This window comes from Panulirus ornatus, chromosome 31 (genome assembly GCF_036320965.1).
Source record: "Panulirus ornatus isolate Po-2019 chromosome 31, ASM3632096v1, whole genome shotgun sequence".
Classification (NCBI taxonomy): domain Eukaryota; kingdom Metazoa; phylum Arthropoda; class Malacostraca; order Decapoda; family Palinuridae; genus Panulirus; species Panulirus ornatus.
The window spans coordinates 885,001-908,458 of record NC_092254.1 but is presented as its reverse complement, the minus strand read 5'-3'; the positions used below and the strand labels follow the sequence as shown (position 1 = coordinate 908,458).

General features: G+C 43.1%; 1 protein-coding gene and 1 long non-coding RNA gene across 19 annotated transcripts in view; one reads left to right on the top strand and one right to left on the bottom strand.

Annotated features, from left to right (window-relative positions):
• LOC139758642 (ras-related protein Rap-1b-like) overlaps positions 1 to 12,383 on the bottom strand; it is a 143,423-nt gene extending 131,040 nt beyond the window's left edge. Inside the window, exon 1 of one of the 3 annotated variants that reach the window (XM_071680184.1) lies at positions 12,270 to 12,383. The gene's annotated coding sequence lies outside the window, so the exon portion shown is untranslated. The remainder of the gene's footprint in view (positions 1 to 12,269) is intronic. The other 2 variants (XM_071680186.1, XM_071680185.1) reach the window with 2 other exon arrangements.
• Positions 1 to 23,458, top strand: part of LOC139758648 (uncharacterized) — a 184,611-nt gene that overhangs the window by 146,163 nt on the left and 14,990 nt on the right. For 6 of the 16 annotated variants that reach the window (XR_011714886.1, XR_011714877.1, XR_011714885.1 and 3 more), the window contains exons 1-3: positions 16,872 to 17,139; positions 18,280 to 18,412; positions 21,470 to 21,602. This is a non-coding gene — a long non-coding RNA (uncharacterized lncRNA). Of the gene's footprint in view, positions 1 to 16,835; positions 17,140 to 18,279; positions 18,413 to 21,469; positions 21,643 to 23,458 lie in introns of those variants that run through there. The other 10 variants (XR_011714881.1, XR_011714882.1, XR_011714883.1 and 7 more) reach the window with 8 other exon arrangements.

Here is a 23,458-nt window from a genome sequence, read left to right as displayed (position 1 = left end):
GACCCTTGAGTACGACAACACGAACCTTAAGTCTGGTCAGCGTTCAGCCCGCCATATCCAACAGTTATACAAAATGTCGTATTCAAGGGTCGTGCCGTGTGATGAAGAGGTCGTGCCGTGTGATGAAGAGGTCGTGCCGTGTGATGAAGAGGTCGTGCCGTGTGATGAAGGGGTCGTGCCGTGTGATGAAGGGGTCGTGTCGTGTGATAAAGGGGTCGTGCCGTGTGATGAAGGGGTCGTGTCGTGTGATGAAGAGGTCGTGCCGCGTGATGAAGGGGTCGTGCCGTGTGATGAAGAGGTCGTGCTGTGTGATGAAGGGGTCGTGCCGTGTGATGAAGGGGTCGTGCCGTGTGATGAAGGGGTCGTGTCGTGTGATGAAGGGGCCGTGTCGTGTGATGAAGGGGTCGTGCCGTGTGATGAAGAGGTCGTGCCGTGTGATGAAGAGGTCGTGCCGTGTGATGAAGGGGTCGTGCCGTGTGATGAAGGGGTCGTGTCGTGTGATGAAGGGGTCGTAAAGTCGTACGGGACAGCCCCATGCCCGCCAGGTGGACACTCACATTTGCGATGTAAGAGTTAAAGCAAAATTAATAGAGATCAATGTCCACTGTAGACGGGGACAAGAAATTGTGAAATTTTAAATATCCTGCAATATATCCATGTTATCAATAAGCAAAACATTTATGAAAAATATAAGAAAAATGAAGGGCTTTTTTTTTTTTTTTAGACCCTTTACGTAAATGACTCTTGCCTAACTCTCTTGTATATAATTGGTATTAGACATTAGTCTGATTTCGTAGACATTATGGATCCAGCAGGGAAACTTCGGATATCATTTGTCCGCGATATTGTGACTCATAGACAACGTGTAATTATATGAACAGCGTTTTCCAATAGCAATTATCCTTCTGAATCTCTGAACTTTAGGACTCCTATTTACGGAAATGGGTGAGTCAGGATATATTGTAGCTTCCCAGGGTGTTAAAACTGAGCCCAGAATCACCCAAGCCTTCATTTTGTTTTTCTTTTTAGCAGAGATGGCAGGGGTAATTTGTCCTAATATTGTCCATCCCGGATTCCCATTATATATGTATATATATATATATATATATATATATATATATATATATATATATATATATATATATATATATAAGTCAGCCTTATCCACCACGGGCTTAGACCATAGGTTATAACGTATTGGTGGGTAGCTGAGGAGTGGGTGTCCCGTGTCTTCATTGTGGATGTTGCATTTTGGGTGTGAGGAATCCTGTGATGTGTTGAATCACTGTTGATAATGTTTTAGGAATGGCTGGTGTCCAGAACGTGTACGTGGCAGTGTGACTCGAGTTTGTCTGGAGAGTGCAGTTTGAGCTGGGTGTATGTCTGCTGGAACTGGAGTTCACCTGTGTGGTCTGGCAGGAACAGTTGTGCAGTGTTTGTTGCCTCATTCCGGTGTGAATGTGTTTTGTTGGACGATTGTTTCCTAGGAGGTGTGGGGAACCAAGAGCATAGGTGGCTGAAGTGTATGGCAGGTGGGGGGGGGGGGGGGGGGGGGTAATATGAGAGTGAAGGTGGTTTGTGGGTTGTCCTGACGTGGCCTGGCCAGGAGGGGACCGATGCGCTTGCATAAAGTTGGTGGCCCGGCACGTCCAGATGGGATTCAATTGGAAGAACCTTTGTCTCGTTGTGCGGGTGTTGAATTTTTATGGCAGCCATGCAGGTGGCGCCTGTTGTGAGAGCTATGTGTTGCAGGGTTTGGGTTTGTAGTTTGATTAATCTTGTTTTTTTTAAGGAATGGTTGACCGGGCAGGTGAAGCGTCGCTGGGAATGGAACAATGGAAATGTGTGTGTCGAGGACAGTGAGAGAGATTCATTTTCCCGGCCTGTGATTAGCCGTTCCTGTGTCTCCAGTCGTGAATGTGGTGATTTGGTTCAAAGTTTAGATGTGAACATATCCAAAGACTCTGGGACCATTTGGGACGCGGGTGCAGTTTGATATGACCACCGTCCGGGGTCAGAGGTCACCAACCACTTGTTTCTTATCACGAATTAAGGCTTCAGTACGATGTTCCCATCCGGGGTATTTTTACGGTTTTGTAAAACTTATTTTCGAAGCACTTGACCTCTCTGTGCCGGGGAGGGGGACGGGCAGGGGGGGGGGGGGATTTTCCTCTTATCGTTACTATAAGACGAAGGAAAGATCCTGTACGAGTGAGATTATCGGAGGGATCTTTCCTCCAGTCGTGTCCCTCCTTCGCTGCATCCTCTTGTGCTCAACAGAAAACGGGATTTTCAGTTATCTCATTAAGTAATTAGGAAAGATTTTTAAGACGGCGCCAGTCTCCTGATGAGGTCACGTCTCCACAAATTTTTGACTGCCTAATAATTAAGCAGTTTTTCTTCCTTGTTGAAATGTCGGAGGAAACTTGGCAACCCGTTATTGCCTTAGTAATATAAAGATTTTTTTTCCATAAATAATCTTTATTTCCATATATATTGCACGTTAACTGCAGTGGTAATACGGTAAGGATTGTCACAAGTCAGATATACGTAACCTGGTCTGCGTCGATTTATATATATATATATATATATATATATATATATATATATATATATATATATATATATATATATATTAAATACAGGATGAACCAGGTGAGGAATCCCCCCCCCCCCCGATCCTGCCCAGCTATTGAGGCTCACCCTGCTTCCCTGGGGGACAGACACACACATGGCGCTCAATGTCTGGCTCCAGCACGATTCCCCCCCCCCCCCTCCCTCCCTCCCTCTCTCTCTCTCTCTCTCTCTCTCTCTCTCTCTCTCTCTCTCTCTCTCTCTCTCTCTCTGGCCAGTCCAACATGCTGGCGCCTTCTCGTATGCATACATTCAACACTCCCAAATGAGCTGTTTGATGACATTTCCCTCCAGCTCACACGGCCTTCGTACAACACGCAGCCTCACTGTGTAGTGTGTCTGCTGACCATTACCTCACCTCATCGTCGTGCACGTGTCTGTAGCTCCTTGTGAGGCCTCTGCTCAGGTCTGGTGGATCTCACTGGCCAGTGTAGAGGTACTGAGGTGGCGTTACTGAGTCGTCATGTTGTAGAACCCTGTACTGTACGTTCAGGGCAGACGTATACCCTGTCAGCATCACGTCATCATCTGTTGCTGTGGAGGGTGTGGACGGCGTCACTGTCTGTCCTCTGGTATCCTTCATCTTACTCCTTCCTGCTGATCCTAGAGTCCGATGATCCCCCTGAGCAGGGCCACGCGACCCTGCCGCCCCGCGGGACGACCCTTCAGAACGATGGCCTGGCCCTGACCTGAGTTTTAAGGGTCAAATCCAGGGTCTGGGGTCATCCTAAGCAAGGATATACACCGTCGTGCTCAAGGGTCGTGCTGTCATGTTGAAGGATCGTGTCGTCGTCATACATAAGAACCGTGTCGCCTTGCTCAAGAGTTTCAACTTCTTTTTTTTCGTAATTAAGCAATAAACAACCTTATTCCAAAACTTCCTCGATAGATAGATCGACGACAACAACAAAATCTATTTAGTCTCTACTGTCTGTTGCAAACCTCGTTCCCCGTGCCATGGCTGCGCTACCATCTGTGTCCTGGGTTTTCCAGTATTCTCAGTGCACGGGGAACATGTTCACGTTGAACTAACCCGCGACCGGCAGGGTAAACTGGTAGTTCTAAAGAGGTTTGAGTCCTGCGTTAAGGGTAGTTTACTGTGGGAAGCCAGACCGTTGTCCGAGCTGCGTAATGCTCCTGGCGTACAGCAGCGTATGATTGCATTATGTCTGGAATCAGTGGAACTCGTGACCCCGTATGTGGGAATCGCCTGTGACACATTTGTGAACAGGTTCACACCCGAGCAACACCTGTGGTCTATATGCATGCAGTTGGCCCGGACAGTCCATAATATACTACTGGAAAAGTTGTCACAATGGTATAAAATGCGGAAACGTAATGGTGGCAGAACTAGAAAACGGGAAAGTGGGTGTGACCTTGATAGGTTTTGGGGCGAGCGCAGCGGTTGGCACAGCGAATACCCGCGAGAAGTCCAGTGTAAGCGGCCAAGCCCTAACCTTTGGCTCGCCCCAGAGATGCGGCAATGCGGGTCGTATTCTGAGGTTAACGAGGTGTACAGTCTGTCGCAGCTGATCATCAGATTGACCTTGGGCATTGGTTTACAGGAACACAGGATGGTGGCGATGCCTCGCCTTAATAAGTGGATCCAGCGTGCACGTGAATACGACCCGGAAAAGGAACCGACGGTGAAACTGCTTGTGATGATCATGGGGATCTGGTGTCTCGGACAGCCTCACACAGAGAAACCAGACTCCCTCTCCTCAGGATAAGACCTTCCCAGAGTGACCAGTCTGACCTGGATATTGTACACAAAATCTCGGCCAAGAGAAAGAAGACTGAGCATACTAGTGTCTGAGGAGGAGGAGGGAGGAGGAGTGTTTCAGAGACACTTGGCTGAGTTCAACGAAAGGTGGATCCGAGTTGGGGCCACGCCTTCGTTGCATTGCATATAGACTGTCTCAGTTGCCTCGGGTTAGGAGGAGAGGGTGTTTGCTGTGTAACGTTGAGTTTCATGATGATTCTAATGTTTCTCTAAGCCTCTCAGAAATTCACAACCACTTTTTGGCAGTGATTCTTATTTCAGTATATCCTAACATTTGTTTTAGGCTAGGAAAAAGTCTGCGGTTTACAACACGCAACTTACACAACTAGTTCTCTCTCTCTCTCTCTCTCTCTCTCTCTCTCTCTCTCTCTCTCTCTCTCTCTCTCTCTCTCTCTCTCTCTCTCTCTCTCTCTCAAGTGTTCTCGACCATTAAAAGTGTGATGTTAGGTTTCCCCTTCAGGTGTGGGTTGGCGTGTGGGGAGATGGTGTCACGACCAGCGCCGCCACACCACTTCACCCCCTGAGCTTTATTTCCTTCACATTCCTCCATCAGAAAGAGATCGGAAATTGATTCCTACTGCCCAGGGCTCCTCCGTCGACGCTCATGAGCCAAGACTTTCGTCGTGAAGGATCCATACCAGGTGTTCCTCAGCTGCCCTCTATACCTGTCACAATAATGTATTATCACTACTCCCACAACACTACATGTATATCCTTCACAATAAACCATCACCAATATTCCTTGAACACTACGTCTACACTCTTCATGATAAAATGTTGCTTGCACTATTGCTACATCATTTAATCCTTACCCTTCATAATAACGTCACGACCATTACTACTACATCACTACATCTATACCCTTAACTTTAATCTATATAGTATTATGTTGTATTCATGGTATAACAAACACAGAAAAATGCGTTATGGCTGTAACCCCTGGTGAGTTGAAAACCGTGTGCCATCGCTCAATGATCATTGATAAGACGATCTGTGTAAGTCGTCCCCACCTTTACGTAACCGTGGCTTGCTGACCTCGAGCTGCAGGAGGGAGGAGCACCATGTCATGAAGCCAGCCAAGTGTACAGTTTGTGTGGAAGTTGTTAATGAACCTGGTGGTGCGGAAGGACAACATTCCAGGAAAGAGGAGGAAAGTAACAACTTTTGAGGAAGCGGATCGATGAAGGCCGAGAATGCAGTAAACGACCGCCGCTCATCCGTATCCTGCATCACACGATCGTGAAAGAAAACGGAGTCTGGCGCAACCCTATTAAAGTTTTCGAAAAGAAAAGTTGACGAGGAGCGGGAGGCCAGCTCAGGAGAATATTGAATACACACTCGTTGCGTAACGGCAGAAAGCGAAGCAATTATATGAAAAGGTACAGATTTGAGACCTGTTCAGTTTTGGTCATCAAACTTGGTGAAAGATGATGAGAAACGGACGAACTCACAGAACAACCACCAACCTAACTCTTTACTCAACAACAACAAAATTATTCTCTTTAAAACAAGTTCAAACCCAGAGATATTACGGAAGACTATATCATTTTGGCAATATAACTTAAGAAAATCTCTTCAATTTGGACAGAGGTTCAGCAACCAGAAGTAATGGTACGAAAATTAAAGGCCGGAGATGTAACAGCCATGATTGTTTAACACCAATCATATTTTTTTTTTTTCAGAGGGCAACCGTAGAGCAGATTCTGTTAAACTAACGTGGAACCTTTTCCAGTTCACACACTTTCCCATAGAATTTCCATGGCAGTATCTCCTCCCAGCACTGCATAGTATTATTTTCCCGTCTTGCTCCTGCCGGCAGTTGAGCTATCCTGTATCTGTCACTGTTTATGTGCCACCACAACAGATAACCTCATTATGAACCTTCAGGTCTCCTGTTATCTCACCTTCCCATGTACTCCATACACATGTTCACTACATCCTTTCTGGTTAGGACGAAAGTTATCCCTACTACAGCTTTATCTTTACCACGTGTTTGACCCGACTTATATGGGTCAGGTCAAAGGCTGTATTCACTACAACCTCTGCACCACTTGACTTTGATCTTATTTTTTGATGGGTCATGTCAGATGCCACCACCACCACAGCCTTTATCTACATTATTGCCTTCGATGTTACTCTTTACGGATTGAGGTCATCTTCACTACACCCTCCCTCCCTCCCTCATCTTCACAATACCCCATCTTCATCACATAACGATTTTTTTTTTCATAGTCAGTTTTTTCTTTTTAAGGAAAGTACTAACTTTACTATTTAATTGTTTTTCATTTGAATTACCACCGTGTAACCTTACCTGTAAGGGAGCTAGCTTAGTATAATAAAGTAATGGATAAAAACGTTTCACAAGCCTCCGCTGTTATGAAGGACGATACCAATGTATCGGGTCAGTGGAAGCGTCGCTAGGGCTTCCGGGTCAAGCAGAAACGTTTATGGACGTTCATCAAAGGTTGCGTTCCTCAGAATCTCGTCCATAGTGAGGGAACCTGCAGAGCAATCTTGGCCAGGCTGCGCGAGGGCGATATGGTAGTTATAAAATACTTTGATGATGAGCGTGACAAGCAGTTCATACGAGAAGTGTTGACCCTCAAGGAAATGTACGAAATAGGAGGTGTCCAGCGTCTCGCTTACTACTGTAACGACCCACCGTAACTAGTGACGGAGTACGCTGGTGTCAACGCTGCCCAGTATTTCCGAGGTGGAATGACGTACAGAAGGTTGTGGGTCACCTTGCTGCACTTGGCTCATAGGGTCAGTGACCTCCTGTCACTCAACGTTTGTCATAATAATCTCACGTTGGAACACGTCTGCATCATGGATTCAGCAGATCGCATACCACAGGTAACGCTGATTAACTTCAGCCAGTGCGCCCCGGTCGGAACTAGTAACGTCTTACTGAAACGTAGTCATCCGTCAAAACACCCCTGCCTAGCGCCCGAGGTCGCGATGGGTGACCCATGTTCAGAGGCCAGCGAAATGTACTCACTGTCAAAAGTGATAGACGGGGTTCTCTAGCTTATGATATACATCAGGTACACCAAATCTGTGCGTGAATTGCTGACGTGGTTGTACCAGGCACAGTGTGTTAACCCGAAAGATAGGCCTGCCCTGCCTGAGTTAATAGACATCCTTAGTAACTTGTTAGAGAAGGAACTACACGTCACATACTCGTGTTTGCCAGACGGTCTCTTAGATCCTAATCAAGAATTCGTCGACTGGAGAAACGTATCCGTCAAAGAATTAGGGTCACATTCCCCAGAGTTGAACGTGCACTTCACAACTCAAAGACAAGAATTTTGGAGGAGATACGACCCCACCATAAGAACATACACTCCATTAATAATGGAATAGGTTCTCTGCAGCCCCTGGCGGTATGTTAAGAAGGGCGCTTTTGGATTAGTGCAAAGAACTCACAACAGCACCGGTATAGACTTGGTTGTAAAGAGATTCAAGCCTGAAGATGAATATTATTTTATTGACGAAGCAATGAAACTGGCGGCCGTCCGTAATGTGGTTGGTACGTAGCGTCTCGTTGCCATAAGCCCCGACAGCTTTGATTTGATCTCCTTATACGCCGGAGTTACCCTTGAAGACTACATCACCAAGAGAACACCCGCACATACTTTTTGGATGATCGTCATCGAAGTGGTCAGGGTCGTCAAGAGACTAGGTTGCAGGAACCTGTGTCACAATTATCTTAATAGCAGAAATGTATGCATTAAAGAGACGAAGTCAGGACCCCGGGTCACAGTCATAGACTTCAGCAACGCTGCGGTATTTGGAGAGAAGAAGGTCTTCCGTAGCAGACCCAAGAGGGAGCACACGGACATGTCTTGTGTAGCTCCTGAGGTAGAGGAAGGCAGACGGTGTTCCCAGGCTAGTGATGTATACAGTGTTGCCGATATGATTGAAAAGCTGATTGACAAAATGGGCAGCAGACTCGAGCTGAAACATCTCGAACCAGTTAGTTCATTCATAAAATTGGCCAAAGATTGTTGCAGATCGGTCCGACCCAAGTTAGAGAAACTTATCCCCTTACTGGAAGAGAATCTCATCGCGGCATAGAATGAATGCATGAAATACAAGGTGCCCGTGATTGTCCCGCCAAATCACAAAGAAGCTTATTCTTCCTTCCTGCAGTCAAGAGTAAACATGGAGAAAGAATAAGAACGCACAAGTTGAGCCATTCACCAGAACAAATAAAGTCGAACTTAAAGAGGAAACGAACTCATAAGAAGAGATAGGTCTGTGTGAACCACTTGACTCGAGGCAACCAAGAAAAATAGGGTCGATCTCTATATACTGCATCATTCCTGCTCAGGTCTAGATAGTTTTTTTTTTTGCTTTTTGGCACATTCATTCCAACGGTTTTAATCACTTGTTTTTCTTGTTTAAAAGCATATATATGAATACGTTAGCTTACCATCACCCGCTTGGTTTTCACAGTTGACCACCAACTACTTGCCGGTAAAGCATCTCAAAAAATCATCCAAAGTCGTGAAGATGCGACAGAGCGATAGCTATCTTATGGTAATGTATGCTGATGATCTATGTCTGAACTAACTCTGTAACATTCAGCAGTGTTGACTTGTTACTGCTGGTGACAGTAGAAGGGTGAGGCATGAGCCAGAGATTGGACAAACCTGTAGTGCCTTACCTTCATGCAAGGTGAGAAACGAGCCAGCCAGACCTCATACCCTGATCCAAGTGGTGGGGGACGAGCACCGGCCCGCCTTCACCCATGCCATTTAATTATAGATCTCTGTTGAGACCTTTATCAACCTCAGTATGGTCTTCATACCCAAGGCTCGCACCCCCGTCCTCAGGGCATGGAATAAAAGAATCTTACATTTTTTTCTTTCGGAATTTATAGAATTACCACATGGTACGTGGAACAACCTACTAGATTGGTGCTCGCCCCCTGAGGAGGACATTGTTCGTTATATAGCCACTCACCTCATCATTACCAACGGAAACCTTCTCGCTCAACATTAACATATTTCCCCGGATACATCATGCCAGCAGCCAGCCATTTCTATTCTCTTAAGAAATTGGATGAATTATTGGCAACTGTGTATGAGGGTTACCCAACCCATCCGTCCGTCGGCCGCGTGTTGACTCATATGGACGCCACCTTCGCACAGTGCAGACGACTCTGCCTCGTATGACAGACGATCATGGAATGTAGTCAACGTTACGATGATCACCCTCGAGAGAGGCAGCTGCCGCGTGCTTGTCTGTCACTACCGTTGTTAAGCATGCAGTGTATTCCCAGGTTTTCAGTCCAGTCTCATGGTGATCTCCTCAACACTCGGAGGTATTAGGAGTTGTGGTAGCTCGTTCAGAATGTTTATAAGATGCAGCTCACTCGCCCTTGTTACACATGGCAGCTCATCTTGATGGGGCTCTTTCCCCTCGAGGCATAGCACAGCTCGCGGTACAGCTCTGCGGCGCTGAACCGGCGGTACTAAATAGCAGAGCGCCCCTTATATGGATTCCAATAAGGGTAATGTAGTCGTATTCTTGAACAGGGACAGCCAGCAGATGTGGAACTTTCTAAAAGGACGAGAGAGAGAGAGAGAGAGAGAGAGAGAGAGAGAGAGAGAGAGAGAGAGAGAGAGAGAGAGAGAGAGAGAGCCCCAAAGCCCTATCTTTCTAATACCCTTTTTTCCAAACTTTTCAACCTTATCATTTTCTCTCCTCGAACGGGGCTCAATAAGAAGGCGACGCCAGCGCCACAGCTCAACCGCGAACGAATTGGGAATCAACTGATTCGATTTCAATTGAGAGCATTCTTACCTGGGGATCTTCGCTCCCAGGCTGGGGGGAGAGGGCAGAGGGGGGTGGGGACTTGAATTGGGACCCGATCCTTTATGGTGAAACTGGAGGTGGGATGTTGATGGTGAGCATGGCCATGCTAGGAGATGAATCTTATGATATGAGTGATAGTGCGCAATGAGTTTGCTGCGTGAAAATTACATGATGGGAGGAAAAGTGATGGTGACTTTATGGTATGATTCTAGTAGGAGGGGTAGTGGTGATGGTGACTGTGATTATAAGAGATGGTGACAGTGATGTTGATGAGGGCTTAAAAAAGGTTGGGGAAGGTGGTGATAGTGATCAAGATGATGATATCAGACACCAAAAAAAAAAAAATGGTGGTAAAAATGGTGATGGTTGTAAAGATGTTGTTGGTAATAAAGATGGTGATGGTTGTAAAGATTTTGTTGGTCGTAATCATGGTGGTTAACAAGGGGTACATACAACAACACTGACGGATTTCAGTATCGTACGTAATGTTTGAGTCACAGTTAATAACACAGGCTTTGTTACCTGAGCAAATAAAGCAAAATGTGTAATTAGCGTAAATTTATCCAATAAAAGTTTGAAAATGAACATTTTTTTTCCCTGTCGTATCGTCAGTGTGGTTGCAGCCAGGGGAAAATATATATGATTTTGAATGCAGAGTAAATAAATACTGGGTGGCCAAGACTTAGAAATTATACACAGAAACATTATATGGTGTGGGATGGTGCTGATGGTAGCGTTGGTGTTTACACACACAAACGTGCTCATTCTCTCTGTATGTCCAAACCATTTCAACGCACCCTTTTCTGCTCTCTCAGCCATACTCTTTTTATTATCACACATCTCTCATACTTACTCGATTAAACCACCTCACACCAAATATTGTCCTCAAACATTTAATTTCCAACAAATATGGTGGTGATTACTACTGATAACTCCCCGACATCTAAATTGTTGATACCATTTTCTCGTAGGGTCATCATCGTAAATACCACACATTGCACTTAAGTATTTCTAATTCAGAATTGGTTATGTCAGTTAAGTGTCGTTAATCACCCATCATTTAATTAATCCAGTAATTAGTCACGTTCATTATTGGCTTCAGGTTGATATTGGATTGGATATCCACTAGGGACATGAATTTAATAATGAAGTTAATGATGAACGCATAAGTAGCTTTTTTCTTAACTTCATTGGATAAAACGAAAATTTACTACAATTTCAATAACCTTGAAAGTTCTTGGCCCATGCTAGGCAGGTCCTGAGTCTGTCCTGCCCTTACGCCTGAATCTTCGTTCCTCATGTGTTGTCTAAACAGTAATTTTGCCCAGTAAACGTGGGAAATTACGCTGTTTGCCATTTGACAGATCTACGTCTTCCACACCCCACATCACCCTTGCCACACTCATCCTCACAAGTCACTCACCACATGTGCCACCCATCTTCAGGTGTCGCTTACCGACGATCATTGCACGTCACTCACCTTGTGGCATCCATCCTCACACATGTGACTCAAAACAGTATCTCCCATTCTCACAAGTCACTCACAACACCCATCCTTACATGTCACTCATCATGCGTGCCTTTTATCCTCACATTGTTACTCATCACCCATGGCACACACTACCATTCCTCACATGTCCCATCCGCTATCACGTCGCTCACAGCACATACCTCCTAGCCTCATATCACTCACCAAACTGGCCACACGTCATTCCAGGTGCATACCTTACACCCGCCTACTCACAAGACCCGTACATTACTTGTGCTGCCCACTCACCTTCCTGAACAGGTAACCTTGCCAGCTCGATACCTTGCCGCATGTTTTATATTCAACTTAATCCACAAGATTCACTTGATAAACTTAGATGAACGATAATACGATAAACTTTGTGGAAATAAAACACTAGTTTGAAAGAAATGAAATTTTCTGAATACGTTGCGAAAAACTCTTCAGACTGCATGCATTCGTTTACGACTATAAAATAAAGGAAAGGCTTTTATCTATACATAAAAGCTTTACACTTACCTGTGTTGGTAGCGCGAGCGTAGGGGGTGATGATGGTAGGAGCTTGTTGCGTACAACCCTTACTGACGGTGTCGGAGGAGTGACTGAGCTGGGCGGGTCGCGTTCACCTCTCCCCTCCTCCCTCACCACCACCAACCGCCGTCAGTTTCCCCGTCTGAATAAGAGACAGTGTGGACGTTGACAGAAGGGATCTCCTTAGAGCCTCTCGAAGATTTTGTTGGTAACGACTTTACTGTTGCTGCTGCTCTTTTTAATGGGATAATGTCGCTGATTATAGAAAAAATTGAGGATGCTTGGGTGTGACAAACAGCTCGGAATTTTGAGGTGAGCGATGTAGACAACTTTCCTCCCTTAACTTCCTTACTCTTGGAAGGTATGATCACTATAAACAAGAACCTAAAAAGATTGTGGTCAGGGACACGGGAGTGGTATAGGTAGTTTTATGTAGGGAGATTAAGGAAACAAGATTGTATGTATGATTGTAAAGGGTAAATAATGGTGGCGCTTATCTCTTTTGTGGTGTAAAGTTGTGAAACAGTTTCTGTATGCCATAAGTACGAGCAATGCAGATGGATATCGCTTGGTACAGTCTGATTTAGGAGAACAGAAGGAAGACTGAAGGTATCAGGATGTAGATTGAGGGAATTAGGCGTAGGAATTATTCTCACGATGGTGTGGTTATGGTCACGTAGAACTTACAGTAGATGTGTCGAGAGAACTTATGTTAGCACAGGACCGCGGTCGAGATAGATAGGTGTAGTGAGAGTATCTGTGACAGTTGGGGATATTTCCGAAGAGGCGGCCAGAGAAAAGCTTTGTGTGTCGAGTTGAGTTACTACATGGAAAGGATGGCGTGTGCTGACGAATCAGTTAGTTCGTCAAATGAGAAAGTAATAAACTGCAGCAGAGTTGACAAGATGAAGGTATCATTATATTCACTTTGGTGGAGTACTTTCTTGCTAGGTGCACATTGAGAATGTGATGACTGTAACACACACAAGCCCACTTATTTTATCTGAGGTCCGCATCAAAGCACCGCACCTGTGACCATTTTTTTTGGACCACTTGACTTTGGAAAGGTAGGGGGCCGCACACCGCCCGGATGTCCCATTGTATACCAGGACTAAAGGCTTCCGCTGTCGGCTGTTGGTCTTGTTTCACCTGGGTATAATATTAAGGTTATCACCTGACACGAGGTTGGACACTACTCTCCCCTTTTCGCTCTCCCTCCCCCACCAGCATCCTCAGCTAGTATGCTCCCTCCCATATGCCGTAGTCTTTTCTTCCCAACTATCTGCCAGTTTGTTGATAGTGTGCGCGATGTATTTGATGCTCTAATTGTAAATGGAGTGGTTATGTTCGTTTGTTTTATAGCCCTTGGTAAGTATCTCGTTTAACCTTTAGTGTTAGCGATCTCTCTCTCTCTCTCTCTCTCTCTCTCTCTCTCTCTCTCTCTCTCTCTCTCTCTCTCTCTCTCTCTCTCTAACTTATGGTACTTACAAAACATCTCTCTGTAATCTGTAGTGTTAGTCAGACATATCCCTCTAACCTTTGCTCTTGGAGAGTCATATCTCTTTAACTTGTGTTGTTAGTGAGATTTACCTCTCTCTAACCTGTAGTGCTGGTGAGACAATCTGGCGTACCCCATGGCAGGACTCTGATACCTAAGTAAACTGCCTGACGAAGGGGTGGAAAAGGATGCAAGTCCCATATTCCGGTGGGGAGGGGGATATGGCCCATTCCCCACGCTGTCTCTCACCTTACTGAGAGTGTGTATCACCCACCCACGAATAGACATGCACATACACATTTCCTATTTTCTCTATGTGTACACGATACATACCCGTGTCTCGTTTCCTATAAGTTGGCATGGTGAAAATTCATGTATACCCATGGCTTGATTTCAACGGAGTGAATACGATGTATACCTATGTCCTGATTTGTACGAAAGTTTACTAACCTCTTGAGTACGGTTACGACCTTTGTGTATGATGACCTAACCTTTGACCTGACTACTAAGGGTCGGGTTAGCGGTAGGCGTTCATAATCAAGGATCGTACCGTCGTGCTCAAGGATAGTACCGTTGTGCTCAAGGATCGTACCGTTGTGCTCAAGGATCGTACCGTCGTGCTCAAGGATCGTACCGTTGTGCTCAAGGACCGTACCGTGGTGCTCAAGGATCGTACCGTTGTGCTCAAGGACCGTACCGTGGTGCTCAAGGATCGTACCGTTGTGCTCAAGGATCGTACCGTTGTGCTCAAGGACTGCACCGTCTTGCTCAAGGATCGTACCGTCGTATTCAAGGACGGTACCGTCATGGTCAAGGACCGTATCATCGTCTTCAAGGACCGTACCGTTGTGCTCAAGGACCGTACCGTCGTGGTCAAGGACCGTACCGTCGTGTTGAAGGACCTTACCGTCGTGATGAAGGACCGTACCGTCGTGGTCAAGGACCGTACTCCCGTGCTGAAGGACCGTACCGTCGTGTTCAAGGACCTTACCGTCGTGTTGAAGGACCGTACCGTCGTGTTCAAGGGCTTTACCGTCGTGTTGAAGGACCGTACCGTCGTGGTCAAGGACCGTACCGTCGTGTTGAAGGACCTTACCGTCGTGTTGAAGGACCGTACCGTCGTGTTGAAGGACTGTACCGTCGTGCTGAGGGACCGTACCGTCGTGTTGAAGGACCGTACCGTCGTGGTCAAGGAACGTACCGTCGTGCTGAGGGACCGTACCGTCGTGTTGAAGGACCGTACCGTCGTGGTCAAGGACCGTACCGTCGTGTTGAAGGACCTTACCGTCGTGTTGAAGGACCGTACCGTCGTGTTGAAGGACTGTACCGTCGTGCTGAGGGACCGTACCGTCGTGTTGAAGGACCGTACCGTCGTGGTCAAGGAACGTACCGTCGTGCTGAGGGACCGTACCGTCGTGTTGAAGGACCGTACCGTCGTGGTCAAGGACCGTACCGTCGTACTCAAGTATCGAACCGTTGTGTCAGTACTTAACAGTTATTTAGATCCCAACATCACACTTGATTCCTGCCGGCTAACACCAGTCAAGTGTGATGCTGGGATTTGAATAATTTTGTTAAGTAATTAATGAGGTGGATTGTTTTCACGAAACATATGCCACATGTATGAATAGATTTCATGTTAAATACAGTTGTATTAAATCCTACTGAAGTGCGAGTTCACCTTCATGACATCATCCCAGAACCTTCGCCCCCTCCCCCACCCTGTGACTCACTTCCGCTTCCATGGTTCCATCCACTGTTAAATCCACTCCCAGATATCTAAAACACTTCACTTCCTCCAATTTTTCTCCATTCAAACTTACCTCCCAATTGACTTGTCCCTCAACCCTACTGTACCTAATAACCGTGCTCTTATTCATATTTACTCTCAGCTTTTTTCTTTCACGCACTTTACCAAACTCAGTCACCAGCTTCTGCAATTTCTCACCCGAATCAGCCACCAGCGCTGTATCATCAGCGAACATCAATTGACTCACTTCCCAAGCCCTCTCATCCACAACAGACTTCATACTTGCCCCTCTCTCCAAAACTTTTGCTTTCACCTACCTAACCACCCCATCCATAAACAAATTAAACCCATGGAGACATCGCGTACCCCTGCCGCAAACAGACATTCACTGGGAACCAGTCACTTTCCTCTTTTCCTACTCGTACACATGCCTTACATCCCCGATAAAACTTTTCACTGCTTCTAGCAACTTGCCTCCCATACCATTTACTCTTAATACCTTCCACAGAGCATCTCTATCAACTCTATCATATGCCTTCTCCAGATCCATAAATGCTACATACAAATTCATTTGTTTTTCTAAGTATTTATCACATACATTCTTCAAAGCAAACACCTGATCTACACATCCTCTACCACTTCTGAAACCACACTGCTCTTCCCCAGTCTGATGCTCTATATATGCCTTCATCCTCTCAATCAATACCCTCTCATATGATTTACCAGGAATACTCAACAAACTTATACCTCTGTAATTTGAACACTCACCTTCATCCCATTTGCGCACGGAAACAGACGAGAGAATGGCCCAACCCAACCACATACACATGTATATACATACACGCCCACACACGCACATATAATACCTATACATTTCAACGTACACATACATATACATATATACACATGTACATAATCATACTTGCTGCCTTCATTCATTTTCGTGGCCACCTCGCCACACATGAAATGGCATCGCCCTACCCCCGTGCGTGCGAGGTATCGCTAGGAAAGGACCACAAAGGCCACATTGGTTCACACTGTCTCCAGCTGTCATGTGTAAGGATATATTTTCATGAGAATGTGTTTTGCTGTCTTAACGAGGGCAATTCATTTCGGATCCTACGATAACTTCGTTGAATCTTTTTGGACCATTATCCGATTTTTTTCTGTTGCTGTATTGCGAAATATGACATTTGAGTTGATAATGTGTATTAATATATATTTTCTCTTTATAAAATTCTTATAGAATTAATCTACAGAGTGAAAATCTAGCGACATTGGGTGCCCAACACCGAACAATTGAGCATATGGTTCCGCATGAGTTTACCTTGGCAAGGTATAAACATGTTTTCGAGGCCGGTTGTTTTCGGTTACGGTTAAGTTTTATCATTGGTGAAGTTTTATCATGATTTTCAGATGAAAGTGGATGTGACGAGGGTATGAAAGAAAATGATGTAAGTTCAGGTCGTCTTTGATAAGCTAATGCAGTAACAACTGTCGAGTTGCGCCATTTATATAGCATGTTTGAATACGAGGTTCTTAAGAACTTATGAAAACTTTACATAACTTTCCCCAACCAATGAACTTCACTTCATTTCCGGTATTATCAGGTAAATGATTATTTTGATATGTTTACGTCAACATTTTTGGTGTAGCTAGGTATTAGGGTAACGAATAACATAATTGACCAGGTTCATCGTGTGGCTATTAAGTAGATGGCAATATAATTGGCATACTATGACATTGACATGCAAAACTAACGTAAATATCGGATTCTAGGTGAAGGTAGGTTAGATTTTCGAAGTTTCAATTGATGACATTTTACGTAGTTTTACAGTATTCACATTTTCCATGATCTTCATAGCATTTCCCTGTTATCAGAACAGTTGTCTTAGGATGAACATGAAACTCCAGTAGTGCTCCTCGTTATTTATGCAGTACTGTGAATATTACAAAGCTCATTAGTGCTGCTTTGTATTTATGCTGTACATGAATATAACAAAGTTTTAGGACCAACCTCCAGCCAGTATCTAGCTATTAAAGGGGTTAATGATGGCAGGACAGGGAGTTGGTATTGCTATTTACCTTCCCATCTTAGGTTGCTGTCTTCTCTTTCATGTCCCATCTACATGTAAGTTGCTGGAATTCAACTGGCAAACACTTTCTCCACTTTTTTTTCATGTAGCTCATATGATTATTTGCTAAATCATACAATACATTTAACTTCCGCGTTGTACTTCAAAAAAGTAATGTCTCTTGGGCACAGAGTCAGAATGATACCACCAGTTGAAGACGGCTGATTGGTCTTCCATGATCAGCATAAAGTGACTACATTCCTACTTCACCTCAATTTAACAGTGCCTGTCGGCCTGGCTTTCTTTCCATATTTTCAGTATTCACAAATGTTAGATTCAGTGTCCTTTCAGTTGAACATCCTCACCTGAGCATCTCTTGAAACCTGACTGTCCAAGGCTGCCTCTTCGCTTTGCTATCAGAATTGTAATGTAATTTAGAACTTTTCTTGGCACATGCTTGGACATTTGTATTCTAATATTAGAACAGTATTTGGACTATGGAATGAAAGTTGGAACATTGAATTTTTACAATATTGAAGGTGAGGATTATGAATATCAGGAAAATGTGAGGTTCATTAATGTAGATTTGGGTGAAACCCTTGTAAAAAATAACCTTTGAAAACCTTACCTAACCTCCATAGCAGCCAAGATTTATGTTATTTTTCAATATTCTAGGTTAAATATACTAGAGGCATATGCCAGCTGCTGGTGAATGTCAACAGACGACAGTCTAAGCATCACTGCCCATCCTCCACAGAAATAGCCACTATGTGCGGTTCCCAGCAGCAGACCGTTAATGTTAATACAGGTATACTTTTACTCTTAATCACAGATGCTCAGGAAGGTTAATTGAAATATTTATAGATTCTGTAGATTTTTTTCAAGTGTATAAAGTGTACTTATGTTAACTCCTAATGTTCCCTGATCTTCATAACCCCCATCACTGTCTTTGGTATTGTAGAATGATATACAGGGCTGCAATCTCGCCACACATTCTTTGTTCAAAATAATGCAGAATAAAATTACTCAATACCTAAAGCTATTTTCTATACATACCAGTAACTCGGCGAATAATTTATTGTTTCAATTATAGTTTTACTGTTGTTTCCATTGCAGGGATGAAATGTAGCACAACACTTTTTGTTCTAGATATTGAATCTCCCAAATTTGAAGCCATCTGGCTCAAAATTTCTGTACTCCTGATAACTTCATTTTTATATATTGTTTTACCCTCTTTCACAGGGTGTTGCTGTCTTCACTTCTTCGCACAGAAATCCTCATAATGGAAATTTAACTTTACATTGCAAATGTTTTCTTTTCTCAATTTAGTATGATTTTAGAGGAGTCATGGCCCTTTCTTTTTCCTAAAATTTCTGGAACAACTAATTAAACACCCAGCAAATTTTTTTCCCTCTGCGTTTTCACCATAGATGCTTTATTTTTGCTCCTTGAAGGATCTTCTGATTACAGTCTTCACCATGACTTCCAGCTGAGTATGTCCAGGCCCTTATCCCCTGTGGCTTTTGGAGAAGTCACAGTTATATAACTTTCTTGAGCTGCTCTTGTACTGACTTTTCCTGTGATCAGTACATAATGCTTTTGTGGCTGGAGTGCTTAATGCTCGGCTGACTTTGTAACAGAGGTCATCTTGGCTGTGTCCTCTCTTTTGCTTAATCTTTATCCTTCCATGCTTGGTCTGATAACCCTTACTTGCATGCCTTTCACATTAGGGGACACTATATAGGGCCACAAAACTTTTCTTTCCTGAATCTTCTGCCTTTATTTCAGCTTGGAATCATTGTAAAACTGTTCAGAGAGTCAAACATACTTCCATAATAAGAAAATGTGCTGATTTGTGATCTTCAGCTGGCATCTTTCTGATCCTCAACCAAAATCATCTCCAGTAAAAGTTTAGATTTAGTCTCCATCAGTATTGACCTTGGGTATTGAGTGATCTTGTTTTGCAGTGCTAGTGTAATGTCTGGAGAATACACTAATAGTTATGGAGTGTGATTTGGAGGTTTGTATTTTATTGATTGGTATTGGATAAGGTGACAGTGACATATAAGTGAAAATGTAAGGTTAATTGAAGTAAAGGGTGATACACGATAAAAAAATCACCAGAACCTATGAAAACTTTACCCAGCTTACCAGATAGTTGGTATTCAAACCAAAATGTATATCATATTCATTAATGAAGAATACATAAATGGTTACACATGTCAATAAGCAGACAACTTAGTGATGCCATGAAATCCAATTAGTGGACATATTTAAATGTTGGTACATTTCTATTATTATTTCAGCTAACAAGTGAGGTTTTTACTGGTAAATGAAAGGAAGATTAGGTAATACTTAAAAAAAAAGAAAAGAAAATCTAACCCAACTTCCCTTGCAGTCAAGATTTATCTTAATCCTCAGTATTCAAGTCAAGATATACCAGTGACAGCCATGATTAGGCAGTGACTTTTCCTGTGACCAAGTTTAGCTATGATGTGAATGTGCTTGACATGCAACTTATACAGGTACACCACCAATTTTCCAGCACTCTTGGTTCCAAAGCCCTGCCAGATTAACCATTGTACCAGACCAACCATGGTCACGTAATGATAATTCATCAGCACGCCTGTAACCCACTAATTATACATCTCCCATGTGTCTAAAGTATACCATGGACTGCTAGAAATTTAAATTAAACAAATATTAAATGTCTGAGCACCCTAAGATGGTAAGTCTGTCCTTAGATTGTTTGAATCCTGTGGGGTCTTCTTTGTCTTCTGTTGTTAGTGTTTTCCTAGGTGTGCGTTGCCAGAATAATGGAGTTTCATCTCCATTATACACCTGCTCAGGACTGAAATGCTTGACAGCTATGAGTTTCGCAAATTCGTCCACGTACTCGGTAGCTCCTTCGTGGTTTGCGCTTTTCTCCAGACACTTTATTCATGGAAATTCCATGATGCTTCTTGAATCTTTGAAGTCATCCTTCACTATAGTCATGCTCATATTGTAATTTTAAGTACTTTATGGAACAATTTAGCCAGGTCCATTATCATGCTACATGACAAATCCACTCCATCACTCCGATGCTGTCGAAACCGTTCCATCATCACTCAATTGTGCTCAGTACTCTTCCCATCTTTCATAGTTTTTCTGATCATCATTTGTGTCTTACAATTGCTGTCTACATAGAATTTCAATATTTTCTCCCTTTGCTTCTTTATATCATAAACAGTTGATGAATCAATACTGTAGATGTCACACAGCTTATGCACTGAAACACCATGGTCCATATTTTCAACAGTTCTATATCTTGGATCGATATGGACTGGTGTTTACTTTTGACATCACGACCAACACTTTCATATGTCTTAGAAGCCATAGCTAGGGTTAGATTTAAGCAAAGTAAGCTAAGAATCTTTTAGAATTGCAGTGTCACCACCAACAAGTGCAGTGTAAAGAATGTAAATAAGCGTGCCCTACACACAACACCATCTGTGGCCGCCCAGTAAACTAGTCTGGTGGCCGTGGTAATTTCAAGTTCCCTCACATAATTTTGTGTAGATTAAAGGAGGTGCCAAACCATCAGTTGCTGGAAATTCGGTGGTGTAAATGTTTAAAAAAAATATGAATATTTAGACTTAGATGTCTTGATAATGGTTCATTCACCAAAAGAGCCAGGCTAGTGCACTTGCATGTCTGTCATCATAAATTATACATTGCTCTGATTACTATAGTTGATAGTGTTTTCATTTCACACCCATACAACGAAAAGAGAAGCTGAAATTTCCTTAATTACATCACTTTTAATGTGAAAATAGATTTTATGTTTGGTAGTAATAATTCTTAAAAATTTCTTTGAAAACAGATTGTGATGAAAATTCTACAAAAATCCTGGCAGTTGTAGGAAAAGGTCAGCAAACCATGTTATAATGATAAACAAGGCACAGCTGGTTGACTACTCTGTGACAATACTGCTTTGCGTGTTCAAATCCCTTCAGGCAAGTGTCTCATCTTGGAATCATTTTAAGAGTTTATGTTGTAAGTGAATGATAATATTTTCCTTTAGTAATAGATATTTATTTATTTATTTTGCTTTGTCACTGTCTCCCGCGTCAGCAACGTAGCACAAGGAAACAGACGAAAGAATGGCCCAACCCACCCACATACACATGTATATACATACACGTCAACCCACGCAAATATACATACCTATACATCTCAACGTATACATATATATACACACACAGACATATACATATATACACATGTACATAATGCACACTATCTGCCCTTATTAATTCCCATCGCCACCCCACCACACATGAAATAACAACCCCCTCCCCCCACATGTGTGTGAGGTAGTGCTAGGAAAAGACAATAAAGGCCACATTCGTTCACACTCAGTCTCTAGCTGTCATGTAATAATGCACCGAAACCATGGCTCCCTTTCCACATCCAGGCCCCTCAGAACTTTCCATGGTTTACCCCAGACGCTTCACATGCCCTGGTTCAATCCATTGACAGCACGTCGATCCTGGTATATGACATCGCTCCAATTCACTCTATTCCTTGCACACCTTTCACCCTCCTACATGTTTAGGCCCCGATCACTCAAAATCTTTTTTACTCCATCTTTCCACCTCCAATTTGGTCTCCCACTTCTCCTTGTTCCCTCCACCTCTGACACATATATCCTCTTTGTCAACCTCTCGTCACTCATTCTCTCCATGTGACCAAACCATTTCAAAACACCCTCTTCTGCTCTCTCAACCACACTCTTTTTATTACCACACATCTCTCTTATCCTGTTATTACTTACTTGATCAAACCACCTCACACCACATATTGTCCTCAAACATCTCATTTCCAGCACATCCACCCTCCTGCACACAACTCCATCCATAGCCCACGCCTCGCAGCCATACAACATTGTTGGAACCACTATTCCTTTCAAACATACCCATTTTTGCTTTCCGAGATAATGTTCTCGACTTCCACACATTCTTCAGTGCTCCCAGAATTTTCGCCCCCTCCCCCACCCTGACTCACTTCTGCTTCCATGGTTCCATCCGCTGCCAAATCCACTCCCAGATATCTAAAACACAAAAATTGGATATTTTTGAAATCTTCAGCATAGATGCATTTCAGTATGTTGAATATGAATCTGTGGTCAAAACCTAAAAATTCATGTAATTAGTCGAGTAATTAGCATTAGATTTTAATTAATTTAAGGGTTAATTAAATGCTTGATATTACGAAATGCATTCTTTTGACTCCAAGTACGTAATCTCCATATAGAGTAACATCTGTACACAGATTTTCATTAAAATCTGAGGAAGTTGAAAATCTAAGCAAAATGCAAGGCTATATATATATAGCCTTGGGTTTTTCTTGATTTTTTTGAAAAATGGGTTTTCTTGAATACTTCAGTATAGATGCTTTTTATTATGCTGAATATGAATTTGTGGTCAAAACCTAAAAATTCAAATAATTAGTCGAGTAATTAGCATAATATAATTAATCTGTGTTAATTAAACGCTTAATATTACGAAATGCATTCTTTTGACTCCAAATACGTATTCTACATATAGAGTAACATCTATACACTGATTTTCATTAGTATGCTGAATATGAATCTGTGGTCAAAACCTAAAAATTCATATAATTACTCGAGTAATTAGCATAATATAATTAATCTAAGGGTTAATGAAACACTTAATATTACGAAATGCATTCTTTGGACTCCAAATACGTAATCTCCATATAGAATAACATCTATACACAGATTTTCATTAAAGTCTGACGAAGTTGAAAATCTGAGCAAAATGCAAGACTATATATATATATATATATA